Source organism: Aphis gossypii, chromosome 2 (assembly GCF_020184175.1).
Source record: "Aphis gossypii isolate Hap1 chromosome 2, ASM2018417v2, whole genome shotgun sequence".
Lineage (NCBI taxonomy): Eukaryota > Metazoa > Arthropoda > Insecta > Hemiptera > Aphididae > Aphis > Aphis gossypii.
Window position 1 is genome coordinate 47,779,771 of NC_065531.1, and position 15,635 is coordinate 47,795,405.

The 15,635-nt window shown below is 26.4% G+C and overlaps 1 protein-coding gene and 1 long non-coding RNA gene across 3 annotated transcripts in view; one reads left to right on the forward strand and one right to left on the reverse strand.

Moving 5' to 3' along the window:
* The window catches only part of LOC114132535 (cytokine-inducible SH2-containing protein-like), a 46,885-nt gene that overhangs the window by 13,657 nt on the left and 17,593 nt on the right, over positions 1-15,635 (reverse strand). The window contains exon 1 of one of the 2 annotated variants that reach the window (XM_050202418.1): positions 7,524-8,382. The exons of the other annotated variant lie outside the window; for it this stretch is intronic. The gene's annotated coding sequence lies outside the window, so the exon portion shown is untranslated. Of the gene's footprint in view, positions 1-7,523; positions 8,383-15,635 lie in introns of those variants that run through there. 2 annotated transcript variants of the gene reach the window in all.
* On the forward strand, positions 12,805-15,193 carry LOC126550569 (uncharacterized). The gene is made up of 3 exons (XR_007604677.1): positions 12,805-12,875; positions 13,163-13,344; positions 15,104-15,193. It is a non-coding gene; the product is annotated as an uncharacterized LOC126550569 (long non-coding RNA).

Consider the following 15,635-nt stretch of genomic DNA (forward strand, 5'->3'; position numbering starts at 1 on the left):
CATTGGAAGCATTCACACTTCACTTACGTACATATATAATTATGTCAACCTATATTTCAATTATTGAACATTTTAAATAAAAAATGAGTTAGGTATTGTATTTAAAAGTAAGGTTCCGAGACCTGCACAGTGGAGCACTGTGTACTACATTGTTTTTTTGAATTTATATAATGTTTACATCTGAAAACTTAAGTTTTGATTTCGCATGGCCTCATATTTTAAACTACGTTCTTTAATACTGATGTCATTTCTGCAACAATTGTCAGTTGACAGTTATATTAATGTTTACTCTTATACTTCCTTTATATTTACAACTTAGTTAACTATATTTATTTTTAAATTGACTAATATGATTCATAAATATTTTTTTTAACTCCGTGAGTTGTATAACAGTAATTTAATTTAAAATAAATAAAAATAATACTATGTTATAAATAAGTACCAGAAACATAGAAAAATTCAAAAAGTTGAGAAATATATTGAAATATATCGATTGAGACAACTATAATGCATTAATTTAAAAAGAATTAGTATAGCTTTCACAGTGTTTAAAAAAACAACATTAAAAGTTTTCTCGACCCAGAGTCACATGTTTTTGGAAAACATCCATAATTCATACAACCGTGAAATAAAAGTCAAACAATACCGAGAAGCGACAACGTATTTCATAGTAAAATATCGCATGAAATCAAGAATTGACCACATGTCCAAGTACAAAAAGTATTTTAAGTCATACAAAACGATAAAAATACTATAAATAAAAACTACTAATAAATACTATTTTTTATATAAAAAAAAATACTTCAATTAATTTTGTAGAATTTTATTAGAGTGAAATGTCAAATGACCTAAAATCAAACATCAAACTTAAAGGTATGATTACACATTATCAATATTATCTCGTTGGTTTTTTAAGATATTTTAATTTTTAAGTGAGTTATGAGTGAAACCTATTAAATATTTGAAAATACTCATAATTCGCTTAAAAATTAAAATACCGTAAAAAACCAACGAGAGAACACAGACAATGTTCTTACCTAAAAGTTTGTTAATAGGTCAATTCACTCTAATATCAAAACTAAAAGCACACTTGAAATTGGTGAACGAAAATTTACTGTCGTACGTGTATAAGATGGAGACAACACATGCAGGTGCGATGTCCTCTTAAAACTTCCTCTTAAAATTTGCGGTTACGTTATGTGGCGTCATGTTTTATAAACATTGTTTCTAAAACTGAAACTGTTGACTAACGAGTTTTAGTTATGATGTTTAAGATTATTTGTTTAGTATATTTATCATGATACATTGATACTTCAATAAAAACTACTTTTTCATTAATGATACTGCATACAGTTTACACATCAAAAAAAATGTATTTACTTTGTTACTCGTTTTTAATTGCATGTTTTTGTTGACTAATTATTGATATTGGTTTTTAATGTATTAACTTCTAAATTATTAAAATATATATTTGTCATCATTAAATTATTTAAACAAGCTTATGATAATTAGCTAGTCTCCTAACCTAACCTTCTTTAGCTAAACCTAAGAAATTTTCCTTAAAAGTTAAAACCAATAGAAGAAAAGTAAAATAATTGTATTGTTGTTATTTGCTGTCGATTATAAATATAATAAGTACCTATGGATAATGGATAGGATATAAAAGATATGTCTCGACCACTCACTTAGACGCAAGCTAATATTATATTATTATTTATTATTATACAATATACATACATTAAAATCAATAAATAAAATAATCATAATTCAAAACTGTTTTTATCAAAGATCGGTTCACTATAGCTTATATCAAAATACCTTTATGAATGTTAAATAAGACAATATTAAATAAAATACAATAGACATTTTTCTAGAAATTTTAAATACAAATAAAATTCTTGGTTTCATTAGTACTTTTTTATATTTATGTTTTAACTTTTAAGTTTTAATAGGTAAATATTCAAAACGATAAGCGAACACTTTGAAAAGTAAAAAAAAATTGATAATAATTGATCACGGACACTTTGTATAGTTAAAATGAACAAGAATATATTTTACAAGATGAAATAAGATTAAATTGTTCAAAATTTAATCTTAAAAGAAATTCACTAAGTCTGGAAAAAGCACGAAGATAACTATATAATAAAATTAATTTAATTTTTCAGTTTATGAGTTTATTCACAAATTTGTTCACACAAACACATTATTTAAAATAATCAATAATTTTAATTATTTATAATAATGTGCATAATACCTTATGGTATTAATGATTATTTCTATTAAAAATCTGCAATAAAACTATAGAGTTACATAGATAACCTACCTATTTAATGTGTAATAATAAATGTTATAACCTAACTAACCTGAAATAATACAGACTGTATGTAAATATTGACTGTTATTACTATACCTATTATAATAGTATAAACTGTTCGTGGTTTTAATTTTTTCTATGTGACCGTACAAAGTGACCTATAGGCTATAACCGTTCAAAACTATACAGTAAGACAGCCATCCACTAATTACAAAGATACAGATTGTTCAGTGAATCAAAAACATTTACTTCGAAACCTCATAAATATTCAGTTGTCACTGAGTATATGAAAATCCGATTTTAGTACAACAAAATAATATTATTTATTCCGTGTCAAATTTCATACATATAGGTACTTGTATATAGCTAGGAATGTTATAAAATGTTGCACGAGACCTTCTCTTCTACCGTCAAAACTTCTAGTATATTGTCTAACTACATTTTTATAAAACATCAAATTTTAAAATACTTTTTTTTTTTTTTTTGTTATACTTCATAGTTAATAATAGCAATAAAAATTCACACCTCATCAACATAAAATATAAATAAACGTATAGCCCGATTATTGTATTATATAAAATAATAAGAATAGTAATACATTACAATAATTCATGAAAGTAAAACATTTCGATAAAGATGAAGTTTTAATCGTTTAAAAAATAAGCTTTTGATTACTATTCAGTAATTAATTATTTAATATTTATTTATTGAAATAAATAGTATTAACCAATTAATAAGTATACATAATTTCAATAATATTATAATTTAAACTTTGCTAAGCTTTTTAATAAACACTACCAATTTTCAAAAAGAATGTAGATTTTATTATACATGTATACTCTAAAAGTTTATACAATTAATTTTATAATTATATAATGTTCATAGAAAATATTAAAATTAATATTTATAATTGAAACTAATGCCGTAGAGCATCATTTTCTTTTAAATTTATAAGAAACAATAAGTAAAATCAACAAAATCGATTTATTTTTAAAACAACATATTTCAAATTTATATATTTTTTTTTATTCAAATTTGATGATAATTATTGAGTATTTTTGAAGATTATCACTTAAAAAAAATACTATTTGTAATGTTTGTATTAAGTTTGTAGATGAATCTATGTGAAGCTTTTAGTCTTTAAGATACTTCAGATACCACTCATTCTTAGGGATAATTCTTAGGAATATAGGTAGGTAGGTACTTACATAATTTATACAAAAATTAAAAACTGTGTAAAATGTAATTACTACCTAATGTACTCGTAAATATATATATTCAAATACTTCTTTGATATAAATACCAAATTTGTAGCAAAAAAGTAAACTATCAATATATACTATTATATTATTGTAATAATGAACTCATTCAATCGATTCAAAGAACCATAATTAATCACTGTAAAAAACCGGAGAGTCTGAGAAATTGTGTTATTATGTTTAAAAATGTGGCTTAAGCGAACACTACTGTGACATACAGATTTTTAATAAATGCTCTTTTAAGTAATTTTTTCGTTCATTATTGATGATCGTGTTTAAACTCGAGTGTGGAGTTAGACCCCCGCCCACTTTGTCCAAAGTACATGGGACAAACTATAAGTTGTTGGGCATAAATTGTAAGTACTTATTTGTTGTTTTTTGAAAATTGGGAGTGCATAAATTCGAAGTAGTCAAATTATCTGACGATCAGTATGACTAACTTCATAATAATTTAATACTTAACATTTTAACACCAAAAATATCTTGGATATATCACTTATCAGTTATCAATCTAATTAGTGTTATCGATTATTCTTTATAATTCTGTTATAAATGTTTTGTTTTGAAATTGAGTAATTTTTTTGCCGTTTTCAGTTTGTAGCTTATTTTAAGCTATATTTCTATTTGTTCTGTTTCTATAACATGTAATATACTTACTGTAAAAAGTGTACTTGAATGTTTATAATTTACTGATAAATGGTTTAATAAATTTATAATTGATATGTATTAATATATGTTGTATTTGAATGTAATAAATTAATAAATATACGTTAAATTAGTGTTTGCTGAGTGCGGAGAGTCATAGGTAGTTCACAACGTTATAATTATTATTTAGGTATATCACCATTATTAAAATTCCTTTTGAGAACGTTATTTTTTTTTTTATTCGACAAACATCCTCATCTATAATACATTTTTCGTTTTGATTTTGTTATGAGGGTACGTATAGGGTTATTTCATTACGTCTACATGTAAATATATTAAGTTAATACCTTATACTAATATTCATAAATATATAAAGTCCTAAACTTGCACGTACAACTTAAGTAAATATGACATAATATCATAAATAATATTTTATTAATATTTCAATTTTAACTAGGTATCTTGAACGGGCTGGATAACAAAATTTTAAGTTATGTAGATGGCATAGCTAGTATGTAATAATACAATTAAGTGCTACTGTTTTAAATTTCGTAATTATTAATTATTAATAATTATAATAGTAGGTACAAATTATTGAAAGTACGCTGAATGCCTGAACCAAATACTTATATGATTATAAAATAGATGGTGATTAAAAAATAATTTACTTCAATATGATAGATATTATGTATCTTATATATAATATATATAGGATTGTTTGGACAGATTTTTCATTAATATAATTATTTTTATTATATTGTATACAGTATTTCACTCAAATAAAAAAATACAGCGACTACCCAAGCAGTCATGCAATAACATTTTGAGCATATTTTTAACTAATTATAACCTATCTCTTCTTAAATATGCCTATTACCTTGTATAGTTTTATTACATCCACTAAATTCGAAAAAACGTTATAACTTATTAGTTATATATGTATAATTATCAACTTGTGATATCTTTACTTAAAAAAAATAACCTTTAGCCTACAGCTGGGCATAGACGTATAGCTAATAATTATTTTACATAATATGTAATTGAAAAAAAAAACATTTGAAGAAGTGTCAATGATTTAAATGAATACCCCTTCACACAAATCACCCGGTCTGTATCTTTTTTATATGTATTAAATTTTAATTGAAACAGATGAAAAATATTCGTTCTCTTGATAAGATTTCAGCGTACTGTTTGTTTTCTCACTCAGGTCCATGAGCAACATAGATATATGACATATTCGCGCAGAATCATTTATTTTATTTTTGAGTAATCTTATAGTAAAATCACTTATAAATAATAATAAACATAAAATAAGTATTACAAACCCTCTAAAATATTATTATTTATATTTTTTATAATAAGTGTTTTACTTTAAAATCATTTAAAAATCTTAGGCATAACGATTTTACGTGCGGAATGCTTTTTATCATTGTAACGCATGGGTCAGAAAAAAAATAAATATTACGCTAAATACTGACATCCTATAAATACATAAAAAAAGTTATAATAGGTAATTTATGTCATTTACCTCTATAAAATAAATACATATTTCATTTACAATGAAACTTTTAAACATGAAACATTCTCGGTTGCTGTAATTTTGTCCGCTATTCAAAGGATTTTATTTGTAGATAGTGTTTAATTTGTTCCCAAAAAAATTTTAATATTTGCAGGTATCAGTTAGGAGAAGTTTCACATGTTTAATAATATAATAAATTATTAGGTAATTACTTAATTAAATTAAAATGTTTTATTTGCTTTTAAAATATCATTTTTTATTTTTACCAGCTATCTAACCTAACCAAGAGCGGCTTTTAGGGGGGCATAGATGCAATATCCTCCCGCAAGATGAGACATCTTACTCTTTATTCTGTCAAATATTTTCATTGATTTAATTATGAATAATTTGCAACATATTATTATTATTCCAAAAATGTATGGCCAATGGTCAAGGTTATACATAATATATTATATTTTTTTATTTTATTAATATTATATTATATACATACGCTATTCATTTTTACAATTACTAGCTTAATACTTTAATTTTTGCTATATTATACTAACACTTGGCACTTGCTGAGTAATTTTATTAGTTTACATACATACTAAAAAATATTGACCCTTCCCCGGCAAAGAACTAAAACCGTCCCTGAACCTACCTAACCAGAATTGTAGAAGCCTTACAAGTATATAATAGTATATACATATAGTAGTATAGTATATAGGACATAGGTACACATGTATTATATTTTAATTCGAATTAAATAATAAAACAATTTTAAAATTTTCCTCCCCTTTAATGGGCGTAATTTCAGAATCCTTTTTATACATCAATGATAAAGAAAATACCATGTATAGTGGTTCTTAATAATTAGATAAGTCATAAGACGTGATAACACTTTTATTTATTACAATGTTGTCTTATTTAGTTTGAACGCCTTGAATAGTATATTATAAATAACCTAAAGACCTGAGATTTAAAGCATATAATATGTACGTTATGCTTTTCTTAGAATTCTTAACTAGTGTTATTATGACGTTAAGATGGTTTAGTTGCACATTTCAATAATTACTCCACTTGATACACGCATTACCTAATATAATAATTAATTTTGTACAACTAGCTAGAGGAAAATTAAAAACATATTGCCTAATCTTATACCATGCCATTAAAATCCAAAACAAATATCTTAATTCAAAATACTGAAAATTCAAGGAAGACTGAAAAAAAACGATAAAATAAACAACGTAAGTGTAACTAATGTTTGTTAAAGTGTATTTAGATTAAATATCATAAATTGATTCTTATTGAACTTCATGGTCATTTGACTCATATTATCTTCAATTGGATACCAACGAGCTCGCCATTGAGTTATTTTTATTTTAGTTATATCTACGAATTAAATTTGATTTATTGAACGTTTATGTTAATTATTAATACAATTATTTCTTTATAATTATATGTTTACTATTCAGTATTAACTATTGTAATGTTATGTAGACATAAATTTTAAATTTTAATGAAAGTGAATGATTTCAGCAGGTGGTGGTTACCATAACCATACAGGTGTACTTTTAGACATGGGTGACTCTATGTTATAATTATTGGTGTTAAGTGTTAACTGATTATCCGTTTATTGTATAATGTAATAAATAAGATTTAATTTTTAAGTGTATAGTAAATAATCAATAACCAGCAAGTACTAGCAAGACTCTTAAAAAAAGTGTAATTAAAACATGTAAAATATATTATCTTGCAGTGTAATTACTGTGATATCGATATTTTGAAAAAATCTAAATACCTGTAATGCGTGTTTATGGTCCGTAATAAAAACACACCGATTGATCAATAAAGTCGTCGTCGAAGAACCGAAGAGTGTGAAAAGATAAACGAATCGTATTCTCCGGCAGTAGTATCGGATTAAGTCGAGTGCTCATCGAGTATGATGGGCTACATCGTTAGACGGAAAAAAGCGAAAATAAAAAAAAAAAAAAATACTCGACACGATTTAATTTTAATTGATAACCGTCGCACTTTTGTTATGATTTAAACAATTATTATAATAATAATAACAACAATAATGATTTATTTTTTCACACAGTACACGGTACAAAAGCGTGGGCGGCGGCAACGGAAACACACGCCGGTACGACAACGAAACGTACGCCACACAACATTATAATACTATTTTCGACGAGCGAATGAACCACGCCGAGACGGTTCGCGTGCCGGTCCAGTACTGACTATATAGTAGTGACTACAATATTATACGTATTATAGTGGCACTTCTTTACCACCGGCGTGGCGGCGGTGTCTCCGATGTCGTCCGTCCGTCGACCGACCCGACAATCGCTCCTCCGCACGCACACCGTTGTAGTAGTAGTGTACTATGCAACTACACGGCGGCGACGGCGGGTGCGCGCGCGCGCGCACGCACACGCGTCCAACGCACGACAAACGGCCGTCGCGGCAGCTGCCTCTCCCGAACGGTGAACGAAAACGAACGAAGACGACGACACGGGCCGTAAACGTAAAATTTAATATAATAATAATAATATAAATACCGAGAGAGTAGTATAGTAAAAATCGGACGGGTGTTTCGCCGGTGAAGCATGCAGACCACGAGGAGTCCACCGCCACGTCGTCGTACCGGTCTGGCTGTCGAGGAATGTAAAGCGACGCTGCCCGCGTGTATAATACTGCCACCCCCTGACCGAGCCGGGTGTGTGTGTGTGGGCGTCGCGACGGGATGCACGAGTGCAGTGTAGGTGTGGGTGGAATGATCACCGGTTGAGGAGGTGGAGGAGGAGGAGGAGGAGGGCCAGAGAATTCGGCACGTTTTATTCTGCCCGGCGATGATGTCGGTCCGTAAGGACGACGACGCACATACGAAACGAACACAATACAAAATGATATATAATACGTATTATACATCATCCACCAGGATGTACGCGTTTTTGAAAATGTACAATATTGTGTTATAATACAACAGTACATAATATAATATTATATACTCTATATCAAAAGTTCCCAAACTGTGGGTTAGTATACGGGATTTTAATTTTTCAGTCCATTTTTCGGACACGTTTTGTTAAGAAATTTAACTTTGTACGCGCACTAAATTGTCCTAAGACCCTTTTAGAGGTTAAATAATATGAATCGATATTCTCTATTTTATTGTACTTAAATTCTATATACATGTTTCTAAATCCCTTCCGACACCACCACATTATATTATGGTGTTGGAGGAACCGCATTTGGCGAACAGAGATGAATCTTTTAAATATATTTTAATCGATTGAACTAAATATTTTATTTCCCGACCCCATAATGTGCAGTAGATCGTGCTAAACTTATCTTAATTTTACAAAAATAAAGTTATACTATAAATATATGAAAAAGAAAAAAACATTAAAACTGGCTAATAAATAGTAATGACTCATAGATTACTAAATAATTTTGTGGCACTCTGCAGTTGAATGTTAAAAGCACATTATGCAGTTAAGTATTAAAAAAAACGCCAAAGCAACCTTTTATTTTTTGAAATGTAAAAATGTTTTATCGCGGCACTCAACAATATTTCTATTCACGCGATGTTTTGATAAGATATCTATTTAAAACCTATTAATTTAAATATTATAAGTTATTGATTATTAATTATACTAATATAAAGTATAAACCATTAACAGACGGACAGCTTTTGACAACCGAGTTTTGTGTTTAGTTTATCTATAAATATTCTATTGTCTAAAGGTCTATACTCCATAATATGAAACGAGACAATCGTAATAATACCTAGATTCTAGAAATAGATAGTTTATTGTAAAGAGCCTATATAACAGCATATAGGTATAAACCATACTATATAGGATATATAGCATGTATATTTTATAGGCTCTCTAATATATTGTACATGAGTCTATATAATTTATATGTGTAGTAGAAGCTGGGATGGGTGCATTTTCTCTCTTTCCAGAAATATTTTGCCGAGTTCCTTTTAAATAGAGAACAACACCATTTGTACGTTATCCTGTTACCCAAGCCAAAATGTTGACTTTACATCTATTTTGCAATTTTCACTTAAATTGTCCTTAAACTATCGCATATCTTTCCTCACAAGTCGTATTTCTATGTATTATCAGGCTCATGACACTGTTTGGTTTGATCAGAGTGATTGTGGCCTTTGAGTTTGAAAGTCTAACACCATAGCAGTAAATATTTTTTTAACTCCGATAACAAACATATAATCCCAGATTGATAAGTAAAATAAATTGTTAGTAGTATTAATGAGCAGATCATAAGTAAACTACACCAATTAACTGATCGAGTTTCATTTATATATTATAAATATTCTTTGGTTGCGCCATGGCACTATCTCACACAAAGGATTAGTAATAACTTGGTTGAAAATCTATATTTTAATTGTCACAAAAGAGTTCATCTATAAAAATAATGTTTGACATACGCATGATGATCCTCACATATTTTTGAGTAGGTACTACTATAAAGGCATGAAAATTATAAGGATAAAATACTAGCTACTACTACCACTGTATAGCAGATTTTAAGTGAACCAAGTCACTGCAGTCGGTAATAGATGACAAATTGTGTTCAATACTTCAATTTAAATTCATTGACAAACAACTATAAACACAAAAATTGATTCTGTACGAAGAAGACGGGTGTATACTGTTTATACATTATAGAATACATTTTTAAAGATAATTAGATAATCTTATAATATATTTAATATATATGTATTCCTAGTTCGGTATATAAATTGAACTAATTTTTACAATATATAAAACCATACAAATTTAAGATAGAACTACGAAATTACCCAAGTTGCAGATAAGAACCTTGTATTAAAATATTAAACATTAGTACCAAAAATTAAAAATTTTATCAAGCATATTAAATGAAAAAATTTCGCTATATTTGAATATAAAGTATTCCAATCTAAATATCTAATATCCTCAGAGTTCAGACTCATAACCAATGCTCCTCCCTATATCTCAAACCACAACCTTCATTCAGATATCCGCATTCTTAAAGTCACAGAAACATCCAAACTATACTACTATAAATTAAAAAATCGATTCTAAAATCACACCAACACTCACGTTAAATAGCTAATGTCTATCTCCATCTCCGGAAACACCTCTAGAAGATTTAAGCCACAATGGCTCAAAGACCATATAAATCAAACACACGAGTACTTAAATAATTTGTTAATTCACGCTGAAGTGCCTTCACAGGTTGGTTCTTCCCTTCAAATCATCAAGCCCATATTATAATATAATTAAAAACATCCATTATGTTTAATGGACTTTATTATGTATATATTCTACAAGCTCTAGATTAAAAATAATAATAAAAAAATATTTATTAGAATATTATATTAAAAAAAAAAAACCTATTTAAAATATGTTAAATAGCTTACAAATAATATGAAGGTTTTAAAGATTTCATTGTGTATTGAAAATAATAATACATATGCATATATTATATGTTTAAAACTTTCAAGATTTATTATTAATTTTTTTGAATAAATTACAAAAAAAAAAAAAAACCTATTTAAAATATGTTAAATAGCTTACAAATAATATGAAGGTTTTAAAGATTTCATTGTGTATTGAAAATAATAATACATATGCATATATTATATGTTTAAAACTTTCAAGATTTATTATTAATTTTTTTGAATAAATTACAAAAAAAAAAAAAAACAATTGTAATTTTAAGTTTCAATGTCCTCTTTTATAAACATTTGAACTTTAAATGCTTATTAAAAGAAATAAAACATATATTCATATTGTATATTTTTATTATTTTTCGATAGCTTTAAGAAAAAATTAAGAATAAACGTTTAATACATTTTAAAGATTTTTGACTGAATAACTTACATTTAATCAACATAAATCAAATATTTCAAGCCTATAAATTGCTCAAAAAGTATCAAAATATTTTAAAAATTACATCATCATATTTAAAAATACTAATCTAAATATTTGGTGAAAATGTAAAGTGTTTACAGTTATTTCTTTTTGAATTCCAATATTATTTTATTATTATTATTATTAAAATCATCATAATTTAAAAAAAAAAATTATAACAATTTGGCACTTATTTCTGTGATCTTGAAAAATGTTTTTTAGAAAAGATTTTAAATTTGAACCTATCCTAACGGCTAACTTAATTATGTGTTATTACTTATTATATATTGATATTTTGGTATTTTAAAATACCATTACAATATTTTAGTCGTCAAAAATTAAAAACCTATTACAGAAATCGATAAAGTTACACGCACCTATAAATATTTATAATTCCATTAATGATATAATCATATTATATAAATTATAATACTCAAACATCACATCAGAGAACCAATTTATTTATTAAAATTATAATATTATACTTATTGAAATTTGTGTTTTATTCCTAAAAATATGCTCATTTATTCTTTTATATTATATTTTAAAGTCCTTTGTTATCACTCCCGTGTACAAAAAAGGTGCTCATTTAAACTTTGAACATGTATGTGAATAAATTGATAATTAGAGGCTAGAGTTATGTATTAAAAATCCTAATGTTTGCGAAAACATTTTTAAAAACAATTTCATTAAAATTTACAGCATTCCTTCAATTTTTTTTTTTTTTTTATTGAATACATAATATGCTTTGTAATGACTATATTGGATTATCATTATTACAGTTTTTTAACTATTTATTTTGGACTTTTTTGAATCTAATCCTCATTTAGACAATGTAATCTATGTACTGATTTCTTACTAACGAGTATTTGATGCATACTGTAATATGAACTACTTAATAGTATTCTAAATCAGCTTGATTATAATCATGTTTAATTATAATATAATCTAGATTGTTAAACACAACAACTTTCAATGAATGGATGAAAAATTATCAATGAAATCTTAGACGTTCCTCAAGGTACCATTTGTCACTTATTCTATTTTTAAAACAAATTATTTTTATCAAATAAGATTTAATTTTGTTAACTAGTTGGCTAATAAGTTTAAATAAAGCATATTTTAAAATTTAAATATATTGATAATAATAAATAATTGTATTTAGGTAAACGTGATCTGAGAAATATAAATAAATGAAATTCGTTTGAACACTAGCAGTAGGTAGCATAAACTATTAAACAACTTATGTTTTACTTTTTTTTATAGGTATTTTTAATTCCTAGTTTTATGATTGCACTATTGTTCATTTTCAATAAATTATAAACTAAAATTCCAAATAAAACAATTTGTGTTTCGTACGAAATAAAATTTTAAAATTTTAAAAAACACATATTATCAATGTATCAATTATATTTTTAATATTACACGAAAAATTAAAATATTATTTTTTCACGATTGGAGTAAGTCATAGTATATATTATTATTATCTTTCTCTCTCTTGCAGGGTTGACATTTAAATCATCAGCGGTCGTGTCGTGTCGTGTCTAAAAGTTGAAATCGGACCAACTCTGAAATTTCCTAGTAGTCATGGTTAATGAACGATACAGCGATTACAGCGGTCAATCGAAATACGACGAAGCACACGGCATGACAAGCGATTCTCCTAATAAATAACTCCGCGAAAAAGTAACTACGGGAAAAATAACCCCATAATAAAAAAATATTTGTAACGTATACGTTGTATATACATAATATTTACAATCTTTTAATGTCAGTTCATAATTTAGAAACATTTACATTATTATTATTTTATGTAAATTGGAATTTATTTTCCATCAATAAATTATTATTATTAAATAATATAACTATTAAAATTGCAATATTATAATATTAATATAAAACGAATGTTTTTAGTAAAATAGTAATCTAATAAAAGTCCATAATATATAAATAAAAAAAATAAACAAATGTTTTGTAACAAATACCCACAATTTTATTGATTTCTCAAATTAAAAGATATTTTTTTGTTTTAATGTGTCCATTTCATTTTCATTTTTATTCACATAAGATTTATAATCTTTTTTGAACAGTTTTCGATTTTGGAAAATTTTGCTTTGGAGTTTTCTATACAATATTTTGCAGAGAAAGTTTAGCACGATCTACCGACAATTCATTTTTATTTTATTGATTAATGTATATGGGTGTTTTCTTCCAACTAAATGACAAAATCAATTTTCCACCACTCGCTAACATTATTTGTACGATAATTAATTTGAAGTGTGGTTTGGTAAACATTTCAAGTTTCCGAAAGAAGTATCACTGGAAAACGTCGAACGGTCAAACTTAAAACATCCTATAGTTTAACAATTCAACTCATCGACCTATAACCTAACTCAGTGGGCAATGGCATAAAAGCCATCTAACATATTATGAAAACCGTAATCTTCTTGATAATCATTTTTTCAATCCAATCCCAATTGTACTAATTTCCTGTAAACAGGAGTGGATCCAAGGGGGGGGCGTAGGTCCCCCCGAATGAAATAAAAAATAAGATATATAACATAAATACAAAATATTATCTATATATCATGGTATATTAATTTTTATCAGAATATACGCCCTTCTACCGTATGGTCGTATGGATTCATTATATCTTTAAATTCTTATTATGTACAGTTGCAAAAATGTTTCAAGGCTAACTAAAAACGTCCATACGTCCATCTGCATACTAGGTATTTGCAAATAGAGTTAATAGTTTCAAGTTGTTTCGGGTACCAAATATGATGATCGTTTTGATGTTTTTACTGTGGTTATAAAATAATAAACATATTTTATTTTTAAAAACACTCCATTCACTACAATACAATTTTTGATTTATAATTACACCTATATTATTATTTTAGTTATATTTTTATTTATTGTTTTAAATGTTTTAATACATTCCAATTTTCGTTTAAAATATAGCCAAATAATTATGATTAATTATTATATTTTTTTTATAAATTAGTCATTTAAAATACGACACCAAGTAAAACAGTAACTTTGTACAGCGGTCGAAACGTCTATGGATACATCATACATTCTTATATTATCTTATTAATTTATTATGTATATGAAATACATACGTTCTATTTTTTACATTTTTCTGAGTTCTGAGTTTTGATTTTAAATGGCTTTTTTATTAACTTTTCTTTGGGAAGTTCTTCAAGAATACTTTCTGAACGACCCGTTACAGCTTTTGAAAATAATTATGCACTGTGCAACCGTAGATTTTAATAATTTAACTCGTGTAATAATTTGCATTTTGATTTTTGTGACATGAATTTTATTTTGACGCGGAAGGTGATTATTATTATCATAATGATAAATTTGAATTTTTTGTTGTTTATCCAATGAAGTATTTGAATAAATGGACATTTATGGCTATTTATTTTTTTTTTTGCAGAAGCAGCATTTCCATAATATAATATGTATACACATTGTATGTACAAGTACAACATGCACTTCAAATAAAAATTTTTCTTTGAGTTTCTGGCCCTCAATAATATCAATATTTTTCATACCAATCACTATTTAAACAGAATCGATGATATATAGAAATAATTAATACGCCTCTATGAAAGCACACCACTACAACACTCCAGTATGCAGCACATTACAGAAAAATAGTACAAGACAAATTCTACTAATTATAATTTCAATATAATATTATCATGGAATACAATTATACAGATACTCTTCTATCCCTAAGTCTGCATAGTTATACAGACATATACGGTATCTACGTTTTACATATGAATGAAATAACAAATTATACGTTATAATATATAACATTATGTAGGAGTTACATGGGTTTTTTTAAATTTAAATTTTAAATTAAGTTAAGAGCATTTTAAAACGAACAAACATTTTGAATTTTAACTGCATAATATGCAAGTATATGGCGTCCTATTAAAAATAATAACGAATAAATAATC